The sequence below is a fragment of the Galeopterus variegatus genome, unplaced genomic scaffold (genome assembly GCF_000696425.1).
Source record: "Galeopterus variegatus unplaced genomic scaffold, G_variegatus-3.0.2 Scaffold5755, whole genome shotgun sequence".
Lineage (NCBI taxonomy): Eukaryota > Metazoa > Chordata > Mammalia > Dermoptera > Cynocephalidae > Galeopterus > Galeopterus variegatus.
Genome location: NW_007731866.1, coordinates 36,206 through 45,051, shown reverse-complemented (window position 1 = coordinate 45,051; position 8,846 = coordinate 36,206).

Genomic DNA, 8,846 nt, shown 5'->3' with positions numbered 1-8,846 from the left:
GAGGACAACTTGGTGGGCTCTTGGGAACCTCCCTGTGGACCCATTGCACGGAGGGGTTGCAGGGCTAACCACCTGCAATGCCACCTGTCCCTAGGCCTGGCAACTATAGCAGGGTGTCTGGCTCAGGCACTAACAGGAAGCAGTGGCCCTTCATGGAAAGGAAAGCACTAGTGTGTTCTAAGCTAGTTTTATTTCAGATGTGAAAAGCAGGGCTTTACCTGTCCTTCTCTGAAACACTCCCAAGGGACATCAGTCAAGTCTCTACCCTTATTTCTATTAAATTAAATTAAATTTATTTATTTCAATTTATCAACATACAATGTAGTTGATTTTCATGTCCCTTTACCAATTCCTCCTTTTCCCCCCTCGCTCTCCCCAGCTCCTGCCATCAACATCATGTCTGTTCACTTGGCTTAACAAGTTCAAGGAATTTTTGTGATTGTTGTGTCTTCTTCCACCCCCCCATTTATTTGTTTGTATATTTATTTATTTATTTTTATTAGCTCCCACAGAAAAGTGAGAACATGCAGTATTTCTCTTTTTGTGCCTGGCTTGTTTCACTTAATATAATTTACTTTAAGTCTGTCCATGTTGCTGTGAATGGTAGTATTTCATTATTTTTTTATAGTAGAATAGCAGAGTGGTATTCCATTATGTAGATACACCACAGTTTCCTTATCCACTTATCCAATGATGAGCATGTAGGCTGGTTCCAACTCCTGGTTATTGTACATACCGCTGCGATAAACATGGGAGTGCAGGTATCCATTCGACATGATGATTTCCATTCCTCTGGGTATATGCCCAGCAGTGGGATAGCTGGGTCATTTGGTAGATCTATCTGTAATTGTTTGATGAACCTCCATACCGTTTTCCATAAAAGCTGCACCATTTTGCAGCCCCACCAACCGTGTAGGAGGGGTCCTTTTTCTCCGCATCCTCGCCAGGATTTATCATTCTTAGTCTTTTGGATATTAGCCACCCTAACTGGAGTGAGATGGTATCTCAAAGTGGTTTTGATCTTCATTTCCCGAATGCCAAGTGCTTATTTCTATTTTCAAGAAAATCTTTTCATGGCAAACACTTACAATAGGATTTTGACAAAACTGTGAACACTTTCTTTTAAGAATATCCCCTTTATTGCTGGGACTAGGAGGCCAGCTGAAAGGGAGAGCTCTGTGCCTGCTGGGGTGGATCTCGTCTTGCTGCTTGAAGATTCTGAGAGTCGGTGCAGGCCCCATGAGGGACAGGAAAGGGTGCAAAGGGGGACTCCTTTGTCTGAAAAACAACACACTCTGAGAACAAGTCTGAGGTCTGTCATGGTAGTGCTCCAGGAAAGCCCTGGATCCCTGTCATCTCCACTGGGGTCTCGGGGCTCCTTTGCCTATGGTGTGTGCACTGCCTTGTTTGCCAACTGTGTGAAGGTTTCCTTGGCAGCCATAACAATTGGCACTAAAGACACACCTGAGCTCCCCAGGGCAGCCTGGGAGCCAGGGCAGGTGTGTACATAATTGCCTGGCAACTGTGTTGGAAGCTTGGCTCCCTCCAAGTTCTTCTCCTGGCTGAATTCTGGAGGAAGCAAAGAGACAGTAAGGTGTTTGTGTTGTTGTTGTCTAGCTGTCAATTGTTATCAAAAAATCAGGCTGATTTTGTGGAATGTATCTTTGACATATTATAGGTGGGCAGGTTTCAGAAGAACCATAAAGTGTCCAGGAATTGTTTCACGGCGGGATGGCTGCCTCGTAAGGTAACAAACACTGTCTCACTGAGGTGTGCCAAGCAGGAGTGGTAGATGGGTTTTGTACGTTGGTGTGGAATTGCCCCAGGCCGAACCCAACTCTTCAACAACGAAGCAAGTTTGGACTGCTGGCACAAGTATGATTCTTTTGGGTCATTAATTCATGATATTGGTCAAGTTTCCTGGGACTCTATGTGAAATCTAGAGATGATTAACACAGCTTCATATTTCCTAATGACGTTGAGTCGTCTCTACCTTGTCTTTCTATTCCCAGATGTGGGAAAGCGGTCTGCTGAGAATTCCGTCTGGAGAAAGCCCACGTCCTCACCCCCAGGGTGTGTGGTTTCCAGGTAACCTGCAACTCTCACATCTGGCTTTGTCTTCTTCCTGCCGTAATCAGGTTGCAAACTGTGGAGCTGGTTCATGTTCACCAAGCCCTGCAGGAAGAATTTTAGGTCTCCAGCACTGACCCTGTCGTGATTTCCTGTAAACTCTGTCAGCCCTTGCTCTTCAGTCCAGAAATCTCAGGTATTGTAATTTCCATANGAAGGCTGGTCTTGCAGTCGCGTGGCTGATAATCTGTGTCTTGTCTGTTTCTGTCAGCACCAGAGTCTGGAGACATCTTCCTCATGTGGCAATATTTTTGGATACCTTCCAATTTGATAAAAAGGTGCCGTGAAGTTGTAAGCTTCAGGATGGGAACAGAAACCTGAATTCGTTTGTACAACCTAACTGTGGCTTCTGACATGGAGCTGACATTTGCTCAGAAGGTTTGTTGCTCAACTCAAAAAGTGACAGGAGCAGGGATGAGGACAACTTGGTGGGCTCTTGGGAACCTCCCTGTGGACCCCTTGCACGGGGGGGTTGCAGGGCTAACCACCTGCAATGCCACCTGTCCCTAGGCCTGGCAACTATAGCAGGGTGTCTGGCTCAGGCACTAACAGGAAGCAGTGGCCCTTCATGGAAAGGAAAGCACTAGTGTGTTCTAAGCTAGTTTTATTTTTTTCCACAGTGGCTGTGCCATTTTGCATTCGCACCAGCAATGAATGAGCGAGAGATCAAGCCACCATCATCTCTTGTCTGGCCGAATGCAATGTCTCTTAACTTGCTTCCTAGGTCTTTCTCCTGATCCCTGTCAGTCTCTTCTTCCCTGTGCAGCCAGAATTCCTCCTTTAAAGTATAAGTCAGACCATGTCAATGCCTAATTCATAAAGTCTTACATAAGTCATCTCAATCTAAGTCTCCAACTTTATCTCTTAGCCAGTTTCCCTTTCTTCATTTTGTTCCTTCAACCCTGGCCTCCTCACTGTATGAAAAGCTGCCAAACTTGCTTTTGCTTCAGGGTCTTTGCATTCGTTGTTTCCTCTCAGAATCTGTTACTCAAGATATTCAGTGGATCATTTTCTCATGGCATTTAGGTACAGAGGGCTTTTCTATCCCCATCTCTGTTCTTCCTTATTTTGCCTTTCCTTAACACCTGTCTTTACTCTGTCTTCCTCCCTCTGAGCATCACCAGGGGCTCTTCAAGTTTCATTTGACTAAGCTGTACAGGGCAGGAACAAAAATGATCATACATAGAATTATCATAAGCAATTTTCCTATACATTTATTTAAGACATCTGAAAATATCTGAATGCATACATAAGATTACAGCACATGAAAAACATGTAAGACTGAATTTTGTCCTCACTTCATTTTTGAAATAAATTTGTGCAGGCAGGTTGATAAAATGGGATCTGAACTATTATAATCAATTATGCTTTCCAAACATCCCATGGCTTGATCTCTCTTCCTCCTCATGTTAGAGGGCAGAATGAGAATAGTTGTTTACACTATCAGTGCTTTTTGTAAACTCTGTCAGCCCTTGCTCTTCAGTCCAGAAATCTCAGGTATTGTAATTTCCATATGGAAAACAATTTGCATATCATCACCATCATCATCAGGAGGTAGTTTGGCATAACTCAAAGGCTTTGGGGTCAGATAGAACTTGGTTTGAATCTTGGTTTCATTACTTAGTAGCTGAGTGACTTGGGGCAAGTCACTTCCCTTCTCTGAGCCTCAGTTTCTACATCAATCAGGTGAAGTAAATCATAGCTACTTACTAGGTTATATGAAACCTAGAAATAGTCCCGTTAAAGGTTAGCACATTGCCTGGCCCACAGATGCTTGATAAATTAGCTGCTACTGTCATCATCTTCAGATTCCCCCAGTTCTGTTCTACCTTTGGATGGTGCAGCCCTAGGACTTCTGAGAATTGGACCCTTGGGGTTCTAGAAGAAGACAAGAGGGATACTTTTGGAGTACAGTAGAACTGCATGAACTCACACCCCAAACACAGAGTTCAGTATGACTGTGAGCAGGGCTGGCACCCTCTGTGTGTATGGAGTGTGCTCAGAGTGTAAACATGGAGGTTTAAGGGCTGCAGGCCATAACACTGAGGCCACATCTTGACAGTGAGTGTGGGCACTGGGACTTCTCTGATGTGCCTGAGCCCGTCCACAGGGCTCCTGGATGCTGAGCTTACATTAGTAGCCAGTGGGATTGATCCGTGGACACAGATCAAGCATTTCACTAAGTCTGAATGGCATTTCCCTTGAATGAATCCAAATGAAGGACTTCTAACTGCATTTTCACTGTTTATCCCAGTTCTTGGTGATGCATAATCTCATTTCTTTAAGACCCCAAGAATATAGAATTTCGATGCAGGTATTGTAAGATGTTGACAATTTTCTCAGTTCAATAGCAGTCTGAGCTCCAGGTAACAGGCTAGGGACTGGGATATAACACATGCAAATAAGCCATTGTCTCTGCCCTTGTAAAGCTCACAGCTGGGGACATGAGGGGAGGGGGCGGGGGAGAGGAAGGAGACAGAAATGTCTTGGTTTGAGTTCCTCCTAGGTGCTCCAACAGCACTCTTTCCAGCTCCTACCCTGACGCTTAGTGCTTTATAGGGTCGTTTCTGTTTATCTTTGTGGAGAACAAGCTCTGGAGCAAGACAGTGTCACTTATTAGTTGCATGACTGTGGGAAAGTTATTTTCCTTCTTTGTTCACTGTCAGTTTCTTCATCTGTATAATGAATTGTTGTGAGAATTAATTGGGATAACACACGTAAAGCCTTAAATAGTGTGTGGAGCATAGTAGGATTCCAGAAACCTTAACTGTTGCCTGGGTCACCTTCAATCCTGAGTGCCAATCATGGGGGCTGGCCCTTGGCAGGTGTTCAGAATCATCGTTGATAGGATGGATGCGTGAATGTTGTGCAGCCGACACAGACCAGAGTGTATGCTCTGTGCTCCAGGAACCCAGGGAATTGTGAGTGTGGGTCTAGAATGGATTTATGGTGGTAATCACGAATGAGCAGGGCCTTGAAGCATGCGTCCTCCTTCAGTAGGAGCAGAAGGAGGTGGGGGGGGGGACATCTATACTGACAGGCATGTAGAATAGTGGCTGAGATCCCAGATTGGAGGCAAGCTGTCTGGGTTTGGATCCTGCCTCTGGACCTTGGGCAAACTTCTTTACCTCTCTGTGGCTTAGATAATAACAGTACCTCCTTAAGGTGTGTTCTGAGGATTACATGGGTTTTTCCTTGTAAAGAACTTAAGCACAGTGCCTGTAAATAAAATAAACAGCCCAGAGGTATGAAAGTCTGGGCAGCACATAATATGGTAAATGGGATGCATTGAGAAAGACAGTTTGGAAACAGTTCATAGAGGTCTTTGAATGACACTCCTAGTGAGTTTGGAATCTGCCCATGAGGAACACATAAAATCCATCCCCCTGTGGCTGAAGCTCATTGGTGGCTGCCCGTTGTAAACAGGGCATGTGCTTCCCAGGTAGTTTTCCATATTCCCCACCACTCCCCGTCCCAACACTCCCTACTGCAGCTGTTGTGAATCAGTTTCTAACCTGCATTTCTAACAAGATCCCCAATGATGCTGAGAGTGCTGGTCCAGGCAGCACACTTTTAAGAACCAACATCTTGTTGTATCTTGGACACTAGGGGGATGGGGAATCAGTTGCCATTGATCATGAAGCTTGTACTGCAGCTCCTCTCATACCTGGCACATTTCATGCATGTAGTGCTGCTTTCCTGGCCCCGGTGGAACTTGCATTTGCAGTTTCTGGTATAGTCAGTATGGAAGGGCTGGGACTAAAGGAGACAGAGAAGCCAGAGAGGAAGAGATTTGTGAGTGGCTGAGGCTCAGCCTTGAGCAGGTGTATACCTAGAGCTGAAGCTGTGGGTGTGTGTGAGCTCAGCCGCAGGCAGAGTGTGCAGGGACAGCTGGGTCGTGGGTGAGCAGTGGAATATGAAGGGGGCACTGGCATACCCTGCCTTAAAGGGAAGGTGAAAGAGCAGTCATTGTTCAAGAAGAGGCTGCAAGGAGCATTCTAAGAGGTAGGAGGTGAGCCGAGAGTGTTGCGGGTGGGGTGTTCCTGGCCTTGTTATTGGAGAGCGGACTGCTGGTGACCATCTAAGGCCAAAGCTCCAACAGTTAATCAGTGAAGTTCCCAGGAAAGCTCACTGTCTGTGGGAGGACAGGAAGCAGGTGTCCTGTCACCCTTGCCCACAGCATGCCTGGTAACCTGCCATTGCTCTGAGGCACAACTTGCTGTGAGCACTTGTCTATGAGGCTCCAGTGGCACAGTTGTGATTGGAGCTAAGTATGGTGACTATCGTGTCACCCAGCTCCTTTTTTCTGACAACCTGAGATGTTAGGTAGAAATGTGCTGGTCTTCTTAAGTCCACGATGGGGGTGCTTATGTCTGGATGGTTTGGTTTTTGGAGTATGTGCTGGGGATGCGCATCTGAGACAGGGAAGGACAGGAGCTGAAACTGGAAAGGTGGCCTGTGGCTTCCTGGCAGCCTCAAGTCCAGGCTAAGTGGCCTGCCCTTGGTACAGTACATCAAGGAGCCATGCTGGGATCCAGAGTGGGGAGCAGGGGTGTGGTAAGTAAACCTTGGTAGCCCTAGTGCCTGTCACCTGACTACACCCAAGTGAGCACACTATAACTGAGGGGAGAGTGAGCGAATGAATGAATTGGAGGTTTGAGGGATGAGTAGTAATAATATGACCAAACCAAAGTTTTAGGAGGAATAACCCCAAGGATCAGAGTTGAGTGGATCAAAGTCCATGAGCTTTGGAGACAGATGCACCTACAATTGCACCTCAGCTCTGGTCTCCCTGTCTAGGGTGAGCCACTTCACCTCTCCAGATACCAGTTTCCTTGTTTGTAAAGTGGGAATAGTAACAACTGTTTGCAGGTTTGTATCTAGCACAGAGCTGGCACTCCCTGCATGGGGGCCAGTATTATCTCTGAGTGCCTCCGCTCACGTCTCCTCCAGTTCTCACCGCACCGTGCAAGGCAGGCAGGGCTGGTAACCTGTCACCTCCTTTCACAGGTGAAGACAGAGGCTCCGTGAGGCCACTGGCCTTTCCTGGAGGCCCTTCCCCTCGTGGGCAGCCCAGCCCACTGTTTTCTCAAGGTCTTCCTCCTTCATGAGGTCAGCACCTTCTCTTCCCTTTCTCCATTGCCCTGGAAAGACTGACTCACATAATCAAAAAGAACTTGATTGCACAGGGTAACAGGTGCCTCTTATTGCCTCAGTTAGATTTTCATTTCCTCAAGGGCCGAAATTGTATTTTTGTCTTTCAGAAAATGATAAAAGTAATAGATGATGGTGGGAAGAACTTTGAATAGTATAGGGGGGTGGAAAGTGAAAAACAAAAGTTCTCTAATCTCCATTCCCACTTCCCAGAGGTAGCCATTGCTAATAGCTTCTTGTCTGTCTTTCCAGAAATAGTCTATGCTTATGAAATAATATATATAAAAATGAATCACGTACAAGAATCATAAATAAGCATGTATTATTCATTATAAACAAATTATAACAAATATGAATCTTTAATATGTGTATAGATATGTGTATATAATTATCGTTGTTCTGTGCAAGGTCTCTCTATCTACCTATCTGACCTTTTCCTACTCACACACAGTCCTTCTATTTATTATTTATCCATAATTCACTCTCCCATTTTCCTCCTTTCTGTCACAGGCCACCATTCTAAAGTGATATATATATATGTTTTATGATATATTATTAAATATGATTGCATTACTATATCATTAATGCAGAAATGCAGTGTACATTTGTGTGTGTATCTTGGAGGTCGTGATTCCATATCAGTGCATGTGAAGCTGCCTTACACTTATCGACAGCTGCATGGTATTCCAGTGTACAGAGATACTATTGAGCGACCATTGTACTTTGTAATTTGCTTTCCTCTACTTTTTCTTTTCTTTTTACACTTGAAACATAATTGATTGTACATATTTATAGCATACAGAGTTGATTATCAGTATTTGTGTACAATATGTGATGATCAAATCAGTGTTATCAGCCCGTTCATCATTACAAATCGTAATTATTCTTTGTGTCCATCACCCAATTTCTCTCTAACCCCTCTCCCTCTTCCTTTTTTTCTTGTACTTTTACAAATGACACCACAATGACAATTTTTTTTACAAGCACATTTGCACTTGTGAGTTTGTTTATAGGATAAGTTGTCATTCTTAGTAGTGGAATGTTTACTTAAATTCTCATTGATATTTTCAAATTGCTCTTTAAAGAGAGAGGACAATTTCTATGCTCACCAAAGGTATGCAGAGTGGATTCTGAATCTTTTGGCAACAAATTGGAGTTCTTTTCATTAACTGTTAGGTTTAAAAAAAAAAAAAAGCCCATCATGCATTCACACAACCTGTGCAGAGACACAGCTGCTCTCTGAAGCCCCTGAGGGCAGGAGTGGACACCAGCTCACTGGAGAACACTTAGTCACATCGTCACACCTTACTGCTGGGGAAGCTGGGACAGGTAGCCCACCGATGCTCCCCTGGAATCCCGTAATTACAGGAGGAGAGGGTGAGGCATGGTGGACATCAGGTGGCGCTGCCACCCACGGCCAGTTGTTGGACTTTATCCTGAGGTAAATGTAGGTTTGGTAAATGTAGAAGGACCCTCCTACATTGGACAGCTCCCCACTGACAAAGACCACTGCCAGGCACTCCTGCAGTGGAAGTGGGCATGGGGACCTGCTAAGTGCCAGG